Source organism: Condylura cristata, unplaced genomic scaffold, assembly GCF_000260355.1.
Source record: "Condylura cristata isolate star-nosed mole 26May11 unplaced genomic scaffold, ConCri1.0 scaffold00033, whole genome shotgun sequence".
Classification (NCBI taxonomy): domain Eukaryota; kingdom Metazoa; phylum Chordata; class Mammalia; order Eulipotyphla; family Talpidae; genus Condylura; species Condylura cristata.
In genome coordinates, this window is record NW_004567134.1 from 12,805,008 (window position 1) to 12,821,600 (window position 16,593).

The 16,593-nt window shown below is 40.8% G+C and overlaps 1 protein-coding gene across 1 annotated transcript in view; it reads left to right on the top strand.

Moving 5' to 3' along the window:
* RAB7A (RAB7A, member RAS oncogene family) overlaps positions 1 to 16,593 on the top strand; it is a 48,296-nt gene that overhangs the window by 12,228 nt on the left and 19,475 nt on the right. The gene's annotated exons all lie outside the window — the stretch shown is intronic.

The window sequence follows — 16,593 nt, forward strand, 5'->3', positions numbered from 1 at the left end:
GTGGGAAAATTTTAAATGATGCCTCATTGCTCAATACTTCCTTTTTTGATAAATAGATTAAGCTTTTAAAAATATATATTTGCTGTTTATTTTTTTGTGAATTAACTTTTCTTTCCTAAAGTCCAAATGAAGTTTGCCTCTCTACCCCCAATAAATTTTTATGTAGCAAGAATATTGACAGTTTTCCATGTTACAGATATTCTTGGCTTGTGTCTTGACTTGGTGTGATTGGTGGTGTCTGTTTGTAGTAGAGGAATTTTGGCCATTCCTGGTGGCACAGTGGGTTAAAGCGCAGTACTGTGAAGCTATCCACAGCCACTGCGCATGAGTTCTATCCCCAGCCAGGGAGGTGACCCATATGGTGCAGCTGACCTCTCCTGTCTCCCCCACTGCTCCCCTCAGCAGTGTATGTCAGTCACTCTGCCTGTTCTGCTCCCCGCTCTGTCTCTGGTGAAGCCTCTCATCCCCGCCTCACATCTGGCCTGTATCCCATAAATAAATAAAAATTTGGAAAAAAGAAATTTTTCTATAGTCACATCTGTTTTGTTTTCTGAGTTTCATATTCCTTTTGGAGCTTTCTTATCCTGAGGAAGTCTTTTTAAAATGTTTTTTTGCTAGTGCTTAGCATATTTGGAATTTTTCTGTATATCAGAATCTTGACTCAACTTACATAGCTGTTGCAGTATTTCATTGTGTTGTTATTCTTTCACTGACTAGAAATTTAATCACACTAATTTCCCACCTGCCTGTGTCTTTTTAAAACCCTCTTGTTCCAATCTTTGTCTTTGGGGCAGTACCACTGTTTTATTTGCTTTTGCTTCATTACACATCTGATAAGCTAGCCAGTTTTCCATCCTTCCTTGAACTTGGTTGAACTGTAGCTATAATATGTGCTTGCTTCTCATTAAATTGGTGCTCTTTGTGCCCCTTTTCTGGTCTGTTAATCAATTTGTCTGACAGGTTCATTCATCAAACAATTTAGAGGAAACCTCCTAAGAAGCGCCTCCTGCTCTGGTGTATCTGGGGCAAATCCTGTGTAACTTCTTCGGTCAGTAGATTTTATTGAGCACCTACCATGCCCTAGGCTTTTGCTTGGTTCCTGACCCTAAGGAACTGTGATGTGGAGGGACAGTGATAAGCTTTTTTTAATCCATGTACTCCTACTTATATAACAGACTAGAAAAAAAGACTTCGCAAAGCATATATGAGGTCTTAGGTTATGTTCCTAGAACTTTTAAGTATTTCATGGTTTGCCTGCTTTGTTTTTTTTCTTGCAGTATTTGAACATGCACTGTTCATAATCTGCACTGTCAGTGCATGCTGTTGCTAAATTAGACTTAACCAGTGGAGGGTTGTTAATAAAAGATTCTGTAGGAAGATCCCAGCTTTATGCGCATTAAAAATGTTTTCTGGGCCCTCCCTGGTGGCGCAGCGGGTTTAAAGCACAGCACTGAGAAGCTAAAGGCACTTCCTCATGAGTTCGATTTCCACCTGCCCCGGAGGTGACCACATGGCGTGGCAGACCTCTCCTGACCCGCCCACTGCTCCCCTCAGCAGTGTACTTCGTCAATCTGCCTATTCTGTTTCCCACTCTGTCTCTGGTGAAGCCTCTTGCTGCCCCTGAGCCTCTGGCCTGTACTCCAGTTCTGTATGCACAAATAAATATTTTTTAAAAATGTTTTCTGAATTATTATTAATGTGACAAATAATAGGAAACCTGTTAATTTTCACAGATCAGTATTTCTTTTCAGGGCTAGGGAGGAATGTTAGCAGGCAGCATTGGAAAATAAGTGAGGACTACACTGGGTCAGCCAATTCTTCCCTATTTTTTTCCTTGCCCGTCTTCATCCAGAGGTGTTATTAAATCATTTCTGCATGTTGTGCTGTGTCCAGTGCACAAATGCAAGTTTCTCTGGCCTGCAGTTCTGTGAGCCCACAAACTGGTCTAGATTTGCAGAACACCCACTATCTGCTGGGCAGAGAGATGGTATTTCTTTGAAGGCTGAAACCCTGTGGTCGGGCTTCTGTTAGTGGAGTGGAGAGGGGTGAAATATTAGAAAAATTCCCCTTGCAGGGCCCTCTCTGGTGGCGCAGCAGGTGTAAGCACATCATTGTGAGGCTATCCGCAGCCACTGCAGCACCATAAGTTCAACCCCCGGCCCCGGAGGTGACCCACATGGTGCAGTAGACCTCTCCTGTCTCCCTCGTTGCTTCCCTCATCAGTGTATTTCAGTTGATACAACTGTTCTGTTCTCCACTCTGTCTCTGGTGAATCCTCTCACCCCCACACCTCTGGCTTGTACCCCAGTTCTTGTTTGCATACATAAACAAATCTTTTAAAAAAAAAAAAAGGAAAGAAAGATTCTTGTGAGAGTGTGATGGAGGTAGGGGAGCATGTGTTGACCAGCCTTGTACTTGAGCCCCTCCTTGGGCAGGTGGTGTACACTTAGTGAATAACCTCATGTGTGGATATTTGCATGTCAGAATGTAAAAGCAGTTTGGTGTTTCTGTGTCCCATGGCTGTGGTAGAGAACATTGAGCTGTTTCCCTGGTGATGCAGGGGAAGTGGAAGTACAGTCAGTCAGACATGCAAGCACCCCCAGCATGCATTGTGCTGGGCGCTATGCTAGGGAAATGCCAATGCAGTAAGACAGTTCCTGTCCTAGAGGAATTTTTCTGTTTGATGGCGTGACATGTAATACGCCACCTGCAAAAGGGCAGGATGTGGCTTGAGATGAGACTTGAGCGGCTTCTAGACAGATGTTCTCATCTGTGTGTATGTTTGACAAGTCCAGGTTCACAAAATGACTAGTCTTTATCCCATTTTCAGTCTTTCTACTTAGAGACAACAGTGAACCTGTAAAACCATTTGGCTTGACCTCAGAATGAGCAGCTTCATAGGCTTCAACCTAATAAGCACAAATAGGATTGTAACTTGCACTGCACTCTACTTTAAAAAGAAATCTATCTACATTTTAGCATATTCACTAGTAATGCATGCATGTAAGCTGCCTGATTTTTATGCATTGTGTATGTATTTTGAGGTAGGAGCGAGGTCATTTCTCTTACTCTCTGGGTTTCCTTGACTGAGAGAGACAGAAAAGTGGACTCTGTAGCCTTCTTCCAAACATGCTAATGTGGCAGAACATGGAAACAGGATCTAGATTCTTGGAAATGACTGATTTTTGAAATGAAGAATGGTTGATACAAGATAGTGTTACAAGTGATGTTAGGCCTTGAAAACGAGGGGAAGAATTGGGACTGAATACATACAGTGAGCAAGCTAGCTTGACGTAGGTACAACTCAGGTGATTTCAAGTGTGGCAGGCTTTCCATTTTTCTAGAGCTCAGGCTAGAAGTCCTGTGATGTGGCTAAATGACAGTTTTGTGGTATTCTCATTTTCACATTGACTATATTTTATCATGACAGTCTGTCTACTCTTAGAGGAAATGACCAGAAAATATGAGACTTCTGGCTGAAAGGATTTAAAATGGAAATTGTATATATGACTTATGCAAGCCTATCTAAGATGTGACTTTAGTGAGGTTTTTTACTGGTGGAGGTAGGCATGGGCAGAGCTGGTGAAAGAGGAAGCAGAACTAACTGCTCCAGAAAAACAGGATTAACTGAATACGTCTGGGCAGTTCTGGCAAGTTGATGTCAGTGTTGGGTGATCCAGAATAGATGGGCTCAGCTTCCCCTGCTGTGCTCACCAGTGGCACAGTCATGGCCAGTGACTAGTCAGTTGTTAATGTAATTCGACTGTTTGGGAGGAAGAATTGTTTGGTGGGAATTGTTGACAGTTAGGACATTAATTTCCCAAGCATGTACCCCTGCTTTATTTATCCTGCCGGTATAAATTATTTACCCTACTGATATAAGTTAGTTGTTACAAAAGGGAGAAGTTTCTGGAGTGAGAGCTAGGTACTTCACCTGGATAGAACATTCTTTGTGTCCTTTCTTATTATGTGCTTCCAGAAAGATGTTTCCATTAAAACAAAGGAAGTCCAGTGTTTCTGCATATTTTCAAGTTCCTAATGTGTGCTGCACACCTAGCTAGAAGCATAAATTTCAGCACACTGGGCGGTTGTTCCTGGAAAAGGCTGATGACGTAAATTCTGTGTCACACTCCATGTCCACTACCGGTTATACCACATTTCACTTCTAGCACTTTGAATACTACTTTAACCTAGAAGATATTGGCTGATGTTAGATTATAGTACCTTTGCCTTCTGCTGTGTATTGAGTCCTGTGTTAGTCTCCTACGATCACAGGAGAGCTAAGGAAGGAGTTACATAGGACTCAACATGATCTGCCAAAACTAGAAAACAAAGCGTATCTTATGTCGCATCACTGATATCCATGATGCATATACCTGATATGTTCTGCTGAGAAATTGATTTGTTCAGGGTTAAAATGTGTTTGGTCAGAGTGTACAAAGTGAACTGGGAGCTCCCTGGTGATGCAAGGAGTTAAGTGCACTGTGAAAGCAGTCTACAGCCACTGCAGCATGAGTTTGATCCCCAGTCAGGGAGCTGACCCACATGGCAAAGCAGACCTCTCCTGTCTTGCCCGCTGTTCCCCTCAGCAGTGTATTTCAGTTGATCTGCTTGTTCTGGTCCCCACTCTTTTCTGGTGTATCCTCTCACAACTCTCCCCCACACCTCTGGCCAGCTCTTGTATGCATCAGTAAATAAATCTTTAAAAAAAAAAAAAATAGTGAACTGGGTCAATGATGCTTAAAGACAACAGGCCAGCACTGATGTCACACAAAATGATGGAGTAGGAAGTTTTAAAGGCTGTCGCCTGCACCAAGTGAACCATTGAACTGGAATGAGTGATTAGAATTGATATTTTTCGAACTCTGGAATATGACAAGAGAGAGGTGCTTGTGAGGGAATAGGCGACTAACCTTTCAAGAGTAGCATGCTCACCATCCCAGCTTTCAACGCAACAGTCTGTGATCTAAGGAGTGGAAGACTCAGATTTTCAGAATACCACATTATAATACCCAGAATGCCCATTTCTCACAAAATATTACAAAACATACAAAGGTAAAAATGTAGCCCATTTACAGGAAAAAAGTATTTGATGGGAATTTTTCACAAGGAAACCCAGGCGTTTACTGGTCAAAAATTGAATCAACTGAATTAAATGTACTTGGTGACCTAAGGGAAACTGGACAAGAACTAAAAGAATTGCGAATATACTGTCAAAACAAAGTGAGATATCAAGAAAGAAATTATAAAAAGGAAGCATACATTTGGAAGCAGAAAAGTACAGCGAACTGAAATGAAACGTTTGTTAGAAGGTTTAACAGCAGCTCGGAGCAGGCAGAAGAAAGGATCAGCAGACTGAATCTGGGAAGGTGCTGACAGTTTTCACCTGAACAACAGAAAGAGAAAAGGATGAAGAAAAATGAATACAAGCTTCATAGGTGTCCCAGAAGGAAAATAGAGGGATGGAACTTTCTTGGAGATTAGTGGTCAAAAAATGTTTCAGTCTGATAAATCTACATATGTGAGAACCCAGTGAACTCCAGGGATAAATGCAGCGATCCATACCCAAGACACATTATAATTAAATTGTCAAAATTTGGAGAACCTGCAAGAAGCAAGAGAAGCAGCTTGCCTTATATAAGGAATCCTAGGTAAGTTTTAACAGCTGTTGTGTATGGTTTCTGGAAGACCTTTATTATAAGCATCTTTGTAGTGAAATAATTCATTGAAAACCCTTCACCCTCATTTCAGTTTGCTGTCATCTCCATTCATTGAGTAGAACTTGTGTTTATCTTTAGGACCTAATTTGTTACAGGATTCTGAGTTATTCTTCTGCCTCAGCTTTAACAAAGCCAAGATACTTGACATATAGTGCTGTCTGGAACCTTTGGGTCCAATAAATACAAAGAGGGAGTCAAGCTCAATGCTGCTTTGCCTGGCAGAGCATGGGTGTGGCCTTCATCTGGGAAGGAGAGAACAAATCTGCAAGCCCTAAGACTTGGTTTTTGCCACTAATCAGTTTTAAAACCTGTTTGGGGAATACTCCTGGCGATGTTGAATTAAATGGGTCACATTGATTACAGGTAGATTTTTTTCTGTGACGATTAATAAGGGTATGGAAAAGTGGAAACTTTCAGGGTTTATGTTTATGTTTCCCTAAGAATTAGAAAGAATATTTACCAAAGTTTCATTCCCTTTAACTTCCAACTTACTCTTATACCACCACACACACACACAGGCCAGCCCAGGAGGGATTATATAAAGACATGAAAGATTACTTAAATCTTGAGTAGTGAGTGCTCTCTCTGAAGCTGGGGTTGGAGGGTGAGAAGGTCATTGGTTATATACCTGAAGAGAATTCACAAAGAGATGGAGTGGGGAGCAAAACAGGCAGACCTACTGAAATACACTGCTGAGGGGAGCAGCAGCAGGCAAGATAGGAGAGGTCTGCTGCGCCCTGGGGGTCACTCCCTGGCTGGGGATTGATCTCGGGCCCTGTGCAGTGATAGCACTGAGACTCAACCCATAGGCCACCAGGAAGGGCCTCCATCATTCCTTCTTCTGGCATTCATCTGTTAAAAGTTTATCCCCTCTTGCTAATCTATATTAAATTTATAATACAACCTATTAAAAAGGCAGTATACTGCTAATTTAAGTTTTGTGTACTTACATTTCATTCTTGACTGTGGTTGTTAAATATTTACCTCAGTGCTTTTTACAAATCTCTTAGAATTATTTACCTATTTTAATATATTTTGGTTTGTAGAGGTTTTTACTTATTTACTCATTTTTAACTTTAATATTTTATTCTTTTCTACTTTTCTTATATTTTTCCATTGGTCTCCATTTTCTATCTTTTAAAGTAAACTACAAGTTATATTATAACAGGTAGTACTTTAAAAAGCATTTATGTGGGCTCTCCCTGGTGGTGCAATGGGTAAGGACGCAGCACTGCAAGTTAGTGGTAGCCACTTTAGTGGGAGTTGGATCCCGGCCCCCCCGAGGTGACCCCACATGGCGCAGCAGACCTCTCCTGACCCACCCACTGCTCCCCTCAGCAGTGTACTTCATCTACCTGCCTGTTCTGTTCCCCATTCTGTCTCTGGTGAAGCCTCTCACCGCTCCTGCACCTCTGGCTTACACCCCATTTCTGTATGCATAAAAAAGCAAAAAATCTTAAATAAAAAATATAAATACATATTTTAAAAAAGAAAAAAAAAGCAGTATATATTTTTAAAAATCCAATTACTGATTTTTAGTGGGAAATTGTATGTTAATGTTTGATGGAATAATCTTGTTAGAATTTATGCTCTGTCACATTCTTGGTAGTTGATTTTTAAATCATTAACCAGAAGTGAATCATGGTATGTTTAATCTAGTCCTATACCTGGTGAACCACCTATCTTCTTGTGACAGGGCTGTCTTAACTGTTGGCCAGTTGGTTATTACTCTGTTTCATTGAGTTGAGACTTGTTTAATAAACAGTAGGTTCAGATTCTCTTCTCTGGAGTAATGCATTTTAGCAAACATTTATTATATGATGAAGGTTCAGTGTTTGAGTCTCTGTATTCATTGTAGCATATTGGAATTAATGTTAGTTTTTTTGCATTTGTGCATGTAGACATAGCTGTGACTTCATTTTAAAAGATACTTAATTGGTGGTGCAACGGGTTAGGACACAAGGCTGCAAGCTGGCTGCAGCTGCTTCAGTGCGTATAGTGCCCAGAGTGGCCCCCAGAGCTGACCCACATGGCACAGCAGACCTCTCCTGTCTCGCCTGCTGCTTCCCTCAGCAGTGAACTTTATTGATCTGCCTGTTCTGCTCCCCACTCTGTCTCTGGTGAAGCCTCTCACTGCCCCTGCACCTCAGGCCTGTACCCCAGTTCTGTATGCATAAATAAATAAATCTTAAAAAAAAAAAGACATGTTTCCCACATTAATCAAAATGGGATTAAAAAAAAGGTACTTAACTGTGTTGAGTTGGGTTAGGAAGGGAAGTTGGTGGGGTAAATGTGAGAAGCAGGACTGGTTACAGAATCTTTCCAGTTAAAAATTATGTCATTGGCAGAGTGAGGGGTAGAAAAGTATAGGACATTTGGAAAGAACTGATTTTGGCAAAGTTAGAAGGTAGTGACTGAAAGAGCTGTTTACTACAGGGGGTGAGTTGACATTGTCCAGGGCTCATCACTGACGGGATGGGAAGAGTTACCAAAAGGATATGAGAGAGGGATCTTATGAAATTCCTTTCCAGCCCAGGTTAATGCGAGTGAGAAGGCTTTCATGAGAAGGCTTTTGTCTCTGTGGGTCATCGTGGGTTCTTCATCTCTTCCTTGGTGACCTCTTTAATCCTGTAAGACCCCAGGCTATTTTGCTTGCTTCTTGTTCTCCATTCATCAGTTGGTGCACATTTGACTTGTTTCTTCCCTTTGGGCTATTCTGAGGCTACCTCATAATACGTGGAAGCTTGTAAGTTCTTCTGTGGACATATGTTTTATATCACATCTCTTGGCCACATGTCAAGGATTCGAATTGCAGGGTCATGTCTGTGTGATTAACTGAGGAATTTCCAGGCTTTTCCAGCACGGCAACACCTTTTTATGTTCTTTCCCACTGACTGTTTTTAAGGTTTCCAAATTCTCCACTTGTCAGCACTTGTGGACTGTGTCGTTTTGATTATAGTCATCCTCAGGGTGCAAAACGGGTTTTCCTTTTCTTTTGACTTACCTACACCTGGATCTTGCTTGACACCATTTCTTGCTGCAGCCTTCATGCCTTGTACTTACTCTGTATGTTGGCATTCAGATTTTATTGGAATCTGAGACTCAGATTCTAGGAGGGACTCAGCCCCTGCTATAGATTGCTTGTAACTTCAGTCAAGGGTTCACCTCTAGTCTAACCAGGAGCTACTGGGTTTAAGTCACAGGGTCACTTCTAAGAGGTGGGACTAGGAACAAGGCAGGTTAAGATAGAAAGGGGACATTGGAGATGGTAAGTAACAGACAGCCCTGCGCTGTGGTAGCTGGAGCGAAGGCCTGAAGAAATGCAGGGAAACTCTTCTTCCATGTCACAGCCTCATATATGTGCAAACAGCCTCTGACTACTTTTCTTTTTTAATCAAACAGTTTAATTGTGGTATAGGTGTCATATAGTGAACTATGTACATTTTTATTCATTTTGAGTTTTGACAAGTGCGTGTGTCTGTGAGACCATCACCACAATAGTTACCTCAAAAGCCTCCCTGTAATTCTGTCCTCGTGCCTACCACCCCTTTCCTGCCCATTTGCAGGCCACTGTTGACCTGCTCTCTGGATTGCATTTTCTGGTGTTTTTAGATACATAGAATCTGTGTGTGCTTTATGTATTTGTACATGTAAATGTACTTTTAGGGCATAGGTGTCTACCTTCTTTAATCATTTAGTTTCATCCATGTTGTATGGATCGATAGAACATTCCCTTTTTCTTTTATGGAAACAGAATGAAAAGTTAGTTATCACAGCAAACAAGGACAGTGATAATGTGATTTGGGGTAAAGTGAATAAATTCAGATTTTAATTTGGAGGGAAAGCAGCCTGGAACTTCTGATGGATTGAGTATGAAGAGTAAGGAAGAGGGAAAAGAGGGGACAGCTCCAGGCTTCCAATGTCAGTAGCTGAGTGAATAGTTACCATTTGTAGAAATAGGGACAATAGGGTGGAATAATCTGGGGAGGAGAGAGGAAAATCAATTGTTTTTAAATTATTGTCGATTTTTGTAGTGTTGATTTCTCCACTTAGGTGTGTAAGTCTTCTACCTCCACATCACCTGTGAACCATCACCATGGTCCCTTGTGCTCTTCCTGTTTTGATCCCCTTTCCCTTCCCTCCCCAGCTTTAAGCTTCAGATCTACATTTACCTACAAGTCTTGTCCTTTTTTAGACCCTTTGTTCAGTTTCCCTATATTCTTCCTGTAATTGATAACATCTGGTATTTTTTGGGGGAAATTGAATGTTCTATTTCCACAATCTTAAGTTTGAAATGTTTGTGAGACACCAAAAGAGATATGTGCAATTAACAGTTTGAATAATTAATTTGGGCCTTAATTGAAAGGTCTAATCCTAACACAGAAATGTGTCATCAGAATGAGACCTTAGGAAAAATGGGCGAGCACCCTACAGAACAGTGTGTGTGAAGAGAAGGCAGCATTTAGAAACCAAGATCTAGCCCCCTACATCAGCTACTTTGGGTGGCACAGCTCACTGAACTAAGCTTGGAAAAATATGGATGTGTACATGCTCACACATTAGTAAATACATACGTACGTACATACATGTTATATTTGTATGTGTCTTTATTTCTAGATCTAGCGACCTATTTAGTGAAGCATGAGTTCACACTGACATATGTTCACACATGTTCCACTCCAGTCTGTTGGCACAGGGTTAGTTCTAGCTTTCCCTCTTCTATGAGTTATCACTTCTCTTCTCTGACATTGAGAAACTTGACATTTGCTTTTTCATCTTAACACCATCCTTAGTAGCCCTTTGTCCTCTTCCTCTTCCTCGTGTTAACCTCAGAGCCTTCAGGATGTTATTGATGTCCACTGGCTTTTGAACGTGTTTTATATTATAGTTTATTCCTTTTTATAACTGAATGAGTGGTATAACTGAATTATTTAGGTGTCACAATTTGTTTACCCATTCTTGGGCTCTTGGATTGCTTTCGCTTCGGGGCTGTTACAGAGAAAGCTGCTGTGATCACTTGTCTGCCAGTCTCTCTAGACGTATTTTTTATTTCTCTGGTTAAGTGCTTAGGAAGGTAATGGATGGTGTATGCACTAGGCGTAAGTTTCCGAGGTAATTTGTACGCCATAAAATTCATGCTTTCAAAAGTGCACTATTTAGTGCTTTTTAGTGTATTCACAAAAAATTGTGCAACCATCACAGCTATTGCATTGTGTGACATCTTTTCACCACCCCCAAAATGAATGGTTACACTCTTAAAATGGTTTGAGCATTTTCCATTCCCACTAGTGCTGCTGCTCCCGATCGGCCCCACTCTTGATGCGGCTGTTTTTACAGTGTTTTCCGTTGTAAGTGGGTAGTGGTATTCCAGTATGGTTTTAATGTGTACTTCCTAATTAAATAATAATGTTGGTGGTGTTTTTTTTTTTTTTTTCACATTTTTACTTACCTTTGGTGAAGTATCTGTTTAATCTTTTACCCATTTTATTAGGGTTATTTGTTTTTTTATTAAGTTTGAATTTTCACTATATATCCTCATTATAAGTCCTTTATCATATAAGTGATTTGCAAATATTTTCTCCCAGTATTTTTCTCTCCATTTTATTAACAATATCTTTTGAAGAACAGAAATTCTAGGCTTTGTTATTGAAGCCATCCTGCCAGTGTGTGGCAGTGGAGGAGTCCCTCAGGTGCGGCCACGGCGACTCGGCGGAGACACCAGTAGCCTTCCACCGCACCCCCTTCTCTCCCCAGCCCTTCCTGCTCCCCGCTGAAAGTGGCAGATCCACTGTCAGCTTCTAAGGATTGCTTTTAGAGGTGGTCTGACTTTTTGTTTGCTTTTTCTGTATTGCATTTACAAGTGACACCGTCAGGTATTTACCTTTCTCCTTTGGTTTATTTCACTTAGCACAATCACGTCTAGCTCCACCCATGTTGTTGCACATGACATGAGTTTATCTTTCTTGATCGCTGACCAGTATCCCATTGTGTTTATGTACCACATCATCTTGGTCCACTCATCTGTTGGGCATTTAGATTGCTTCCATGGCTTGGCTGTGTCAGTGATGCCGCTGTGAACACAGGAGTGCAGATGATTTCTTTTCAGATTAGTGGGGTTTATTTGTGAAGGTAGACATCCAAGAGTGAAATTGCTCGGTATGATGGCAAGTTATTACTTAGTTTTTTGAAACCTCCACACTGCTTTCCATAGCTATGGACCTGTCAGTATTTACACCTACAGGGTAGAGGGCTCCCTCTTAAGCACTCACTGGCACTTGCTGTTTCTAGTTTTTCTGATACGGGCCACTCTCACCGGTGTGAGATAGTGTCTCATTGTGGTTTTGATTTGCATTTCCATGATAAGTGATGTTGAACATTTTTTTCATGCACCTTTTGGCCATCTGTGTGTCTTCTTTAGAGAAGTGCCTAATATAACTTCTCTGCTCATTTTTTCCCCATTGGGTTATTTGGTTTCTTTTTGTTAATTTGTTTGACTTCTTTGTAGATACTTGGCATCAGTCCTTTGTTGGATGTATGATGTGCAAATACTTCCTCCCAATCTGTGGGCTGTTTCTTCATTTTAGTTAGTCTCTTTCACTGTGCAGAAGCTTCTCAGTTTGATACAGTCCCATTTGCTTATATTAACTCTTTTGTGTTTCTCCTGCTGGAGATGAATCCACAAAGACACCTTGGAAGCTTATGTCATTAGTGTTTTGCCTATGTTTTCTGCTATGTGTTTTATTGTTTTAAGTCTTATACCCACATCTTTTATCCATTTGAGTTGATATTTGTACATGGCGTGAGATAGGGTCTAGTTTCATTCTTTTCTGTTGGCAGTCCCAAACACCACTTATTGAAGAGATTTTCCTTCTTCTGATGTGTATTAGCACCTTTGTCATAGGTTAACTGTCTATAGTGTGTGTGTTTATTTCTGGGCTGAATGTCTGTTTCTTTTTCAGTACCATGCTACTTTAATTATCATGGCCTTGTCATATAGTTTGAAGTGTGCATGTGTAGCAGTGTTTTCCCTCTTTTTTGTCAGGATAACTTTGACTATTCAGGGGTTGTGTGGTTCCATGAGAATTTCTTTAATGTTTGTTCATTTCTATGAAAAATGCCATTGAAATTTTTATTTAGATTGCATTGAATTTGTAAATTGCTGTGGGTAGGATGACCATTTTGACAATGTCAGTTTTAATCCATGACCAGGGAATATCTGCATTCCATTGTATGTTCTTTTTAACAGTGTCTTAGAAGTTTCCTTGTATAGGTCCTCCACCTCCTTCGTTATGTTGCTCCTAGGTATTTAATTATTTTAGGGTATGATTGTAAGTAGAATTTTTAAAAAATTGAACTATGGGTGAGGTGCAGCTTGGTAGTCCTACAGTTTGTCCTTTTGGTGTAAGACATCATACATAAAAGACATTTTTGCTTAATCCAAGGTTCTAAGACAATCTTTTGAGACAGGGTTAGGTTTTAAACTAATAAGCTAAGGTATCCAAAGGACATTTATATTTATGATCAGTTTTCCTTAGCAGATATGCTGAAGAAAAAGTGGGGAGATAAAGAAGTCAGCTGTCAAGTAATCATTTGCATAGTCATCTGTTAGATTAAAATGATGAAACATTCTCACCCCCCTACATCTGTCTCCATATTTTTCTGTCTGCTTTTTCTGCTGTCAAATGAGTGCATAAAGATAAAGAACCAATGTTGACTTGAAAAAGATACAGTCAGTTTATAACACAAATCCCCTGTCTTTCTCTTCCTAAAATATTCTTCCTAATTTTTTTTTACATAAATAAATCATATGACTCTTCTTTTCCATGAAGTACTTGGGCACGGGCAGCTTGTTATGAAAAAAGTACTGCCTTGGCATAGATGCTGCCCTCCCTGCTTGCTGTGGATGAATAGCATCAAGGTTGAACATCGTTTTTGTGTGGTTTTAAGATGTTTCCTGGGTTACTGGCTTTTTTCTCTTTGGGTCTTGAACTGTGCATATCTTGCATTACTGGCTCTGTGGCTGGCAAGTCTGCTGCTACCCCATAAGATCCCTCATGTGTGAGGAGTGTGCTGTCTCCTGGCTTGCGCTGTTAGAGTATGAACCTGCTGTGCTTAGGCTGAGGAACATTTAACCAGTGGCTCCTACATGCCCATTTCAGTGTCTCTCCTGTGTTCTTGTGCCAGTCATCCAGCAGTTCCCAGTTTTTAGGATTGTCTGCCTTCTTCATTTTCGTTTTAGTCTGTATTTGTTTCCTCTCTTACCTCCTAAATTCCTAGAGACCTTAAGTTGTTATCACATGGCTGAGCACTTACTTCACACTCACTTGCCCTTGGTGTGTTGAGCTCCAGTATTTTAGAGTGGTTCCCTAGCACAGATGTCTTGGCTGAGGTATGTTGGTCTTCCTCAGCGCTGTTTGTTTATGGTCAATGCTCTTTTCTTCATTGGACTCTTGTTGTTGAGTCTCTTGTTTTTAAATGCTAAGAAAGAATATGTTTTTATACTGAGTTATTTTATTTAGTGGAAAATTATCTCAGTGGAGTCCAACAGGAAGAGTGAAGACTGTAATAGCTTCTGTAACTGCTGGGCTAATCCCAGTGGCACACTGATCGGGGTAGGGGTGGGGGGGTTGATTCTGGACTAATGATGGTGAAATGGGCTACTAGCTCCATTTCATCAGGAGCCAGTAGCGGCTGCAGGAGTTGGACAGGTAGAGAGATACTGAACTTAATAGTAATTATTACTTACTGGTAATAACCATACAGTGGTCTGTGGCTCCTTTACATCTTCATTCTCATATCTTCGTGGATGACAAGAAGACAAGCCCATCCATCTGTCTTTAACAGTTGTAGAAACTCAGTTTAAGGTCCAAGAAGATGTTACTTGAGGACCTGGTTTCGTTATATGTCACTTTTAAGGTTTTATTACCGGGAACCTGTCAGAGGCATTAAGTGAGAACTGACTATATGCCTACAACTGGTATCTGACTTACAAGACAGACAGAAGGGTTTGGCATCAGGAGACCCTTAAACATTGGTTTGCTGCTGTAACTTCCATCTCTCCTAGCAATCACTCCTGCTCCCCTCGTTTAATGTCAGAGAGAGAGAGAGGGAGAGAGAGAGAAATTGTGGCTAGCCACAGGTTTTTAGTTCTTTGATCTTATTCTTTGGAGAGGTAGATGGATTGATAGGGTATAGTGCAAAAGTTGAAATTGACATTGGCATCCTGTTGGAACATCTTTGGAATCAAAGGGCTCTTGGATCGCCTGGAGATCCAGAAGCATTGAAAGTTCTCTTTATCTTACTCTCTTGAATGTGTGAAGAGTGGGCTGCTGTGCAGAGTCCTGGGTGGAGAACAGTAAGAGTGCTCGGGGGAGAAGCGGAACTAATGCAGCCTTGACTTTCAACTTCACCCTTGGCCACTGCTGTGTTACGATGGGGATTGGACATGGAGCTTCCCTACGACCCAGCAATCCCACTCCTAGGTATCTACCCAAAAGACACAAAAACACTGATTCAAAAAGATACCTGCACCCCCATGTTTATTGCTGCTTTATTCACAATTGGAAAAACATGGAAACAGTCCAAATGCCCAAAAGTAGATGACTGGATTAAAAAGATGTGGTACCTATACACAATGGAATATTACTCAGCAACCAAAAAAAAGAAACACATGTCTTTTGCAGCAACATGGGTGGAGCTGGAAAAGATCATGCTTAGTGAGATAAGCCAGAAAGAAAAGGAAAAATACCGGATGGTTTCACTCATAGCAGGCATATAACGGAACAGGCGAGAAAATAATGATAATGATGAACACGTATATACTAGAGACATTTTGTGGGGATGGAGTGGGGAATGGGATCAAAAACAGTGGGGGGAGGGAAATGCACTGGACCATGGTGATGGCACATGAGTGATGGGAACCCCAAGGGGATTGCAACTGAGATGGGAAAAGGCACAAAATGATGTAGAAATAAACTGTTAAAAAAAAATGGGGATTGGTGGGAGGCTTGAACCTGTCTTCCATTAGTCTCCACCCTTCCTCCACTTAGAAGGGGAAAAACACATTTGCTTTTCATCTGCTCTAATGCAACTGAAACTGCCTCTTCCTTCTTGAGCTTCTTTCCTTTTTTTGTTATTGGTAGTGTCCACTTTAGCGGGACTCATTCTCATTCTCACTCATGTATCCCATGGGTGATGGAAGTTATTAACATAGCAGATGTGGCATTACATTTTGTGTTGCATGCTATACTTGTTTTGGAGTTTTAAGAATACAGATGTGGAGACAATAATTTACCTGACTGGATTTCCTTCACTTTGGCATCTTATTTCAGGATATGGTCAAGAAGAAATTGCTTTGGGATATAAATTTGGCCATATGAAAGATCTGAATTGATGTTCTTGGAAGAATACTTGAGAATAAAATATGGGGGGATCTGCCTTTTAAAATTGCATACAATTCCTAAAGAAGGACTTCTCTGATCTGATGAAACTAAACTGTCACTAACCATCTCATACACTCAATAGGAGAATGATCATAAGACTTGGAGTTTGATAACTGTTGAAGCTGTTTCAGTTCACAAGTGAGATGAGTTTCTGGTTTTCTGGTTTCCTTCGCTTGTCGATGGTATTGTATGTTTTGACTTGACATTCCTTTGCTCCTGTATTTGTTAACCTCTTCTGAAGTCCAGTGATACAGAAACAGTAGAGTGGTCCTCAGTCACAATATATTACAAAGGACACCCTTTTTTTTTTTAAGATTTATTCATACAGAACTGGGGTACAGGCCAGAGATGTGGAGGGTGAGAGGATTCACCAGAGACAGAGTGGGGTGCAGAACAGGCTGACTGATGAAGTACACTGCTGAGGGGAGCAG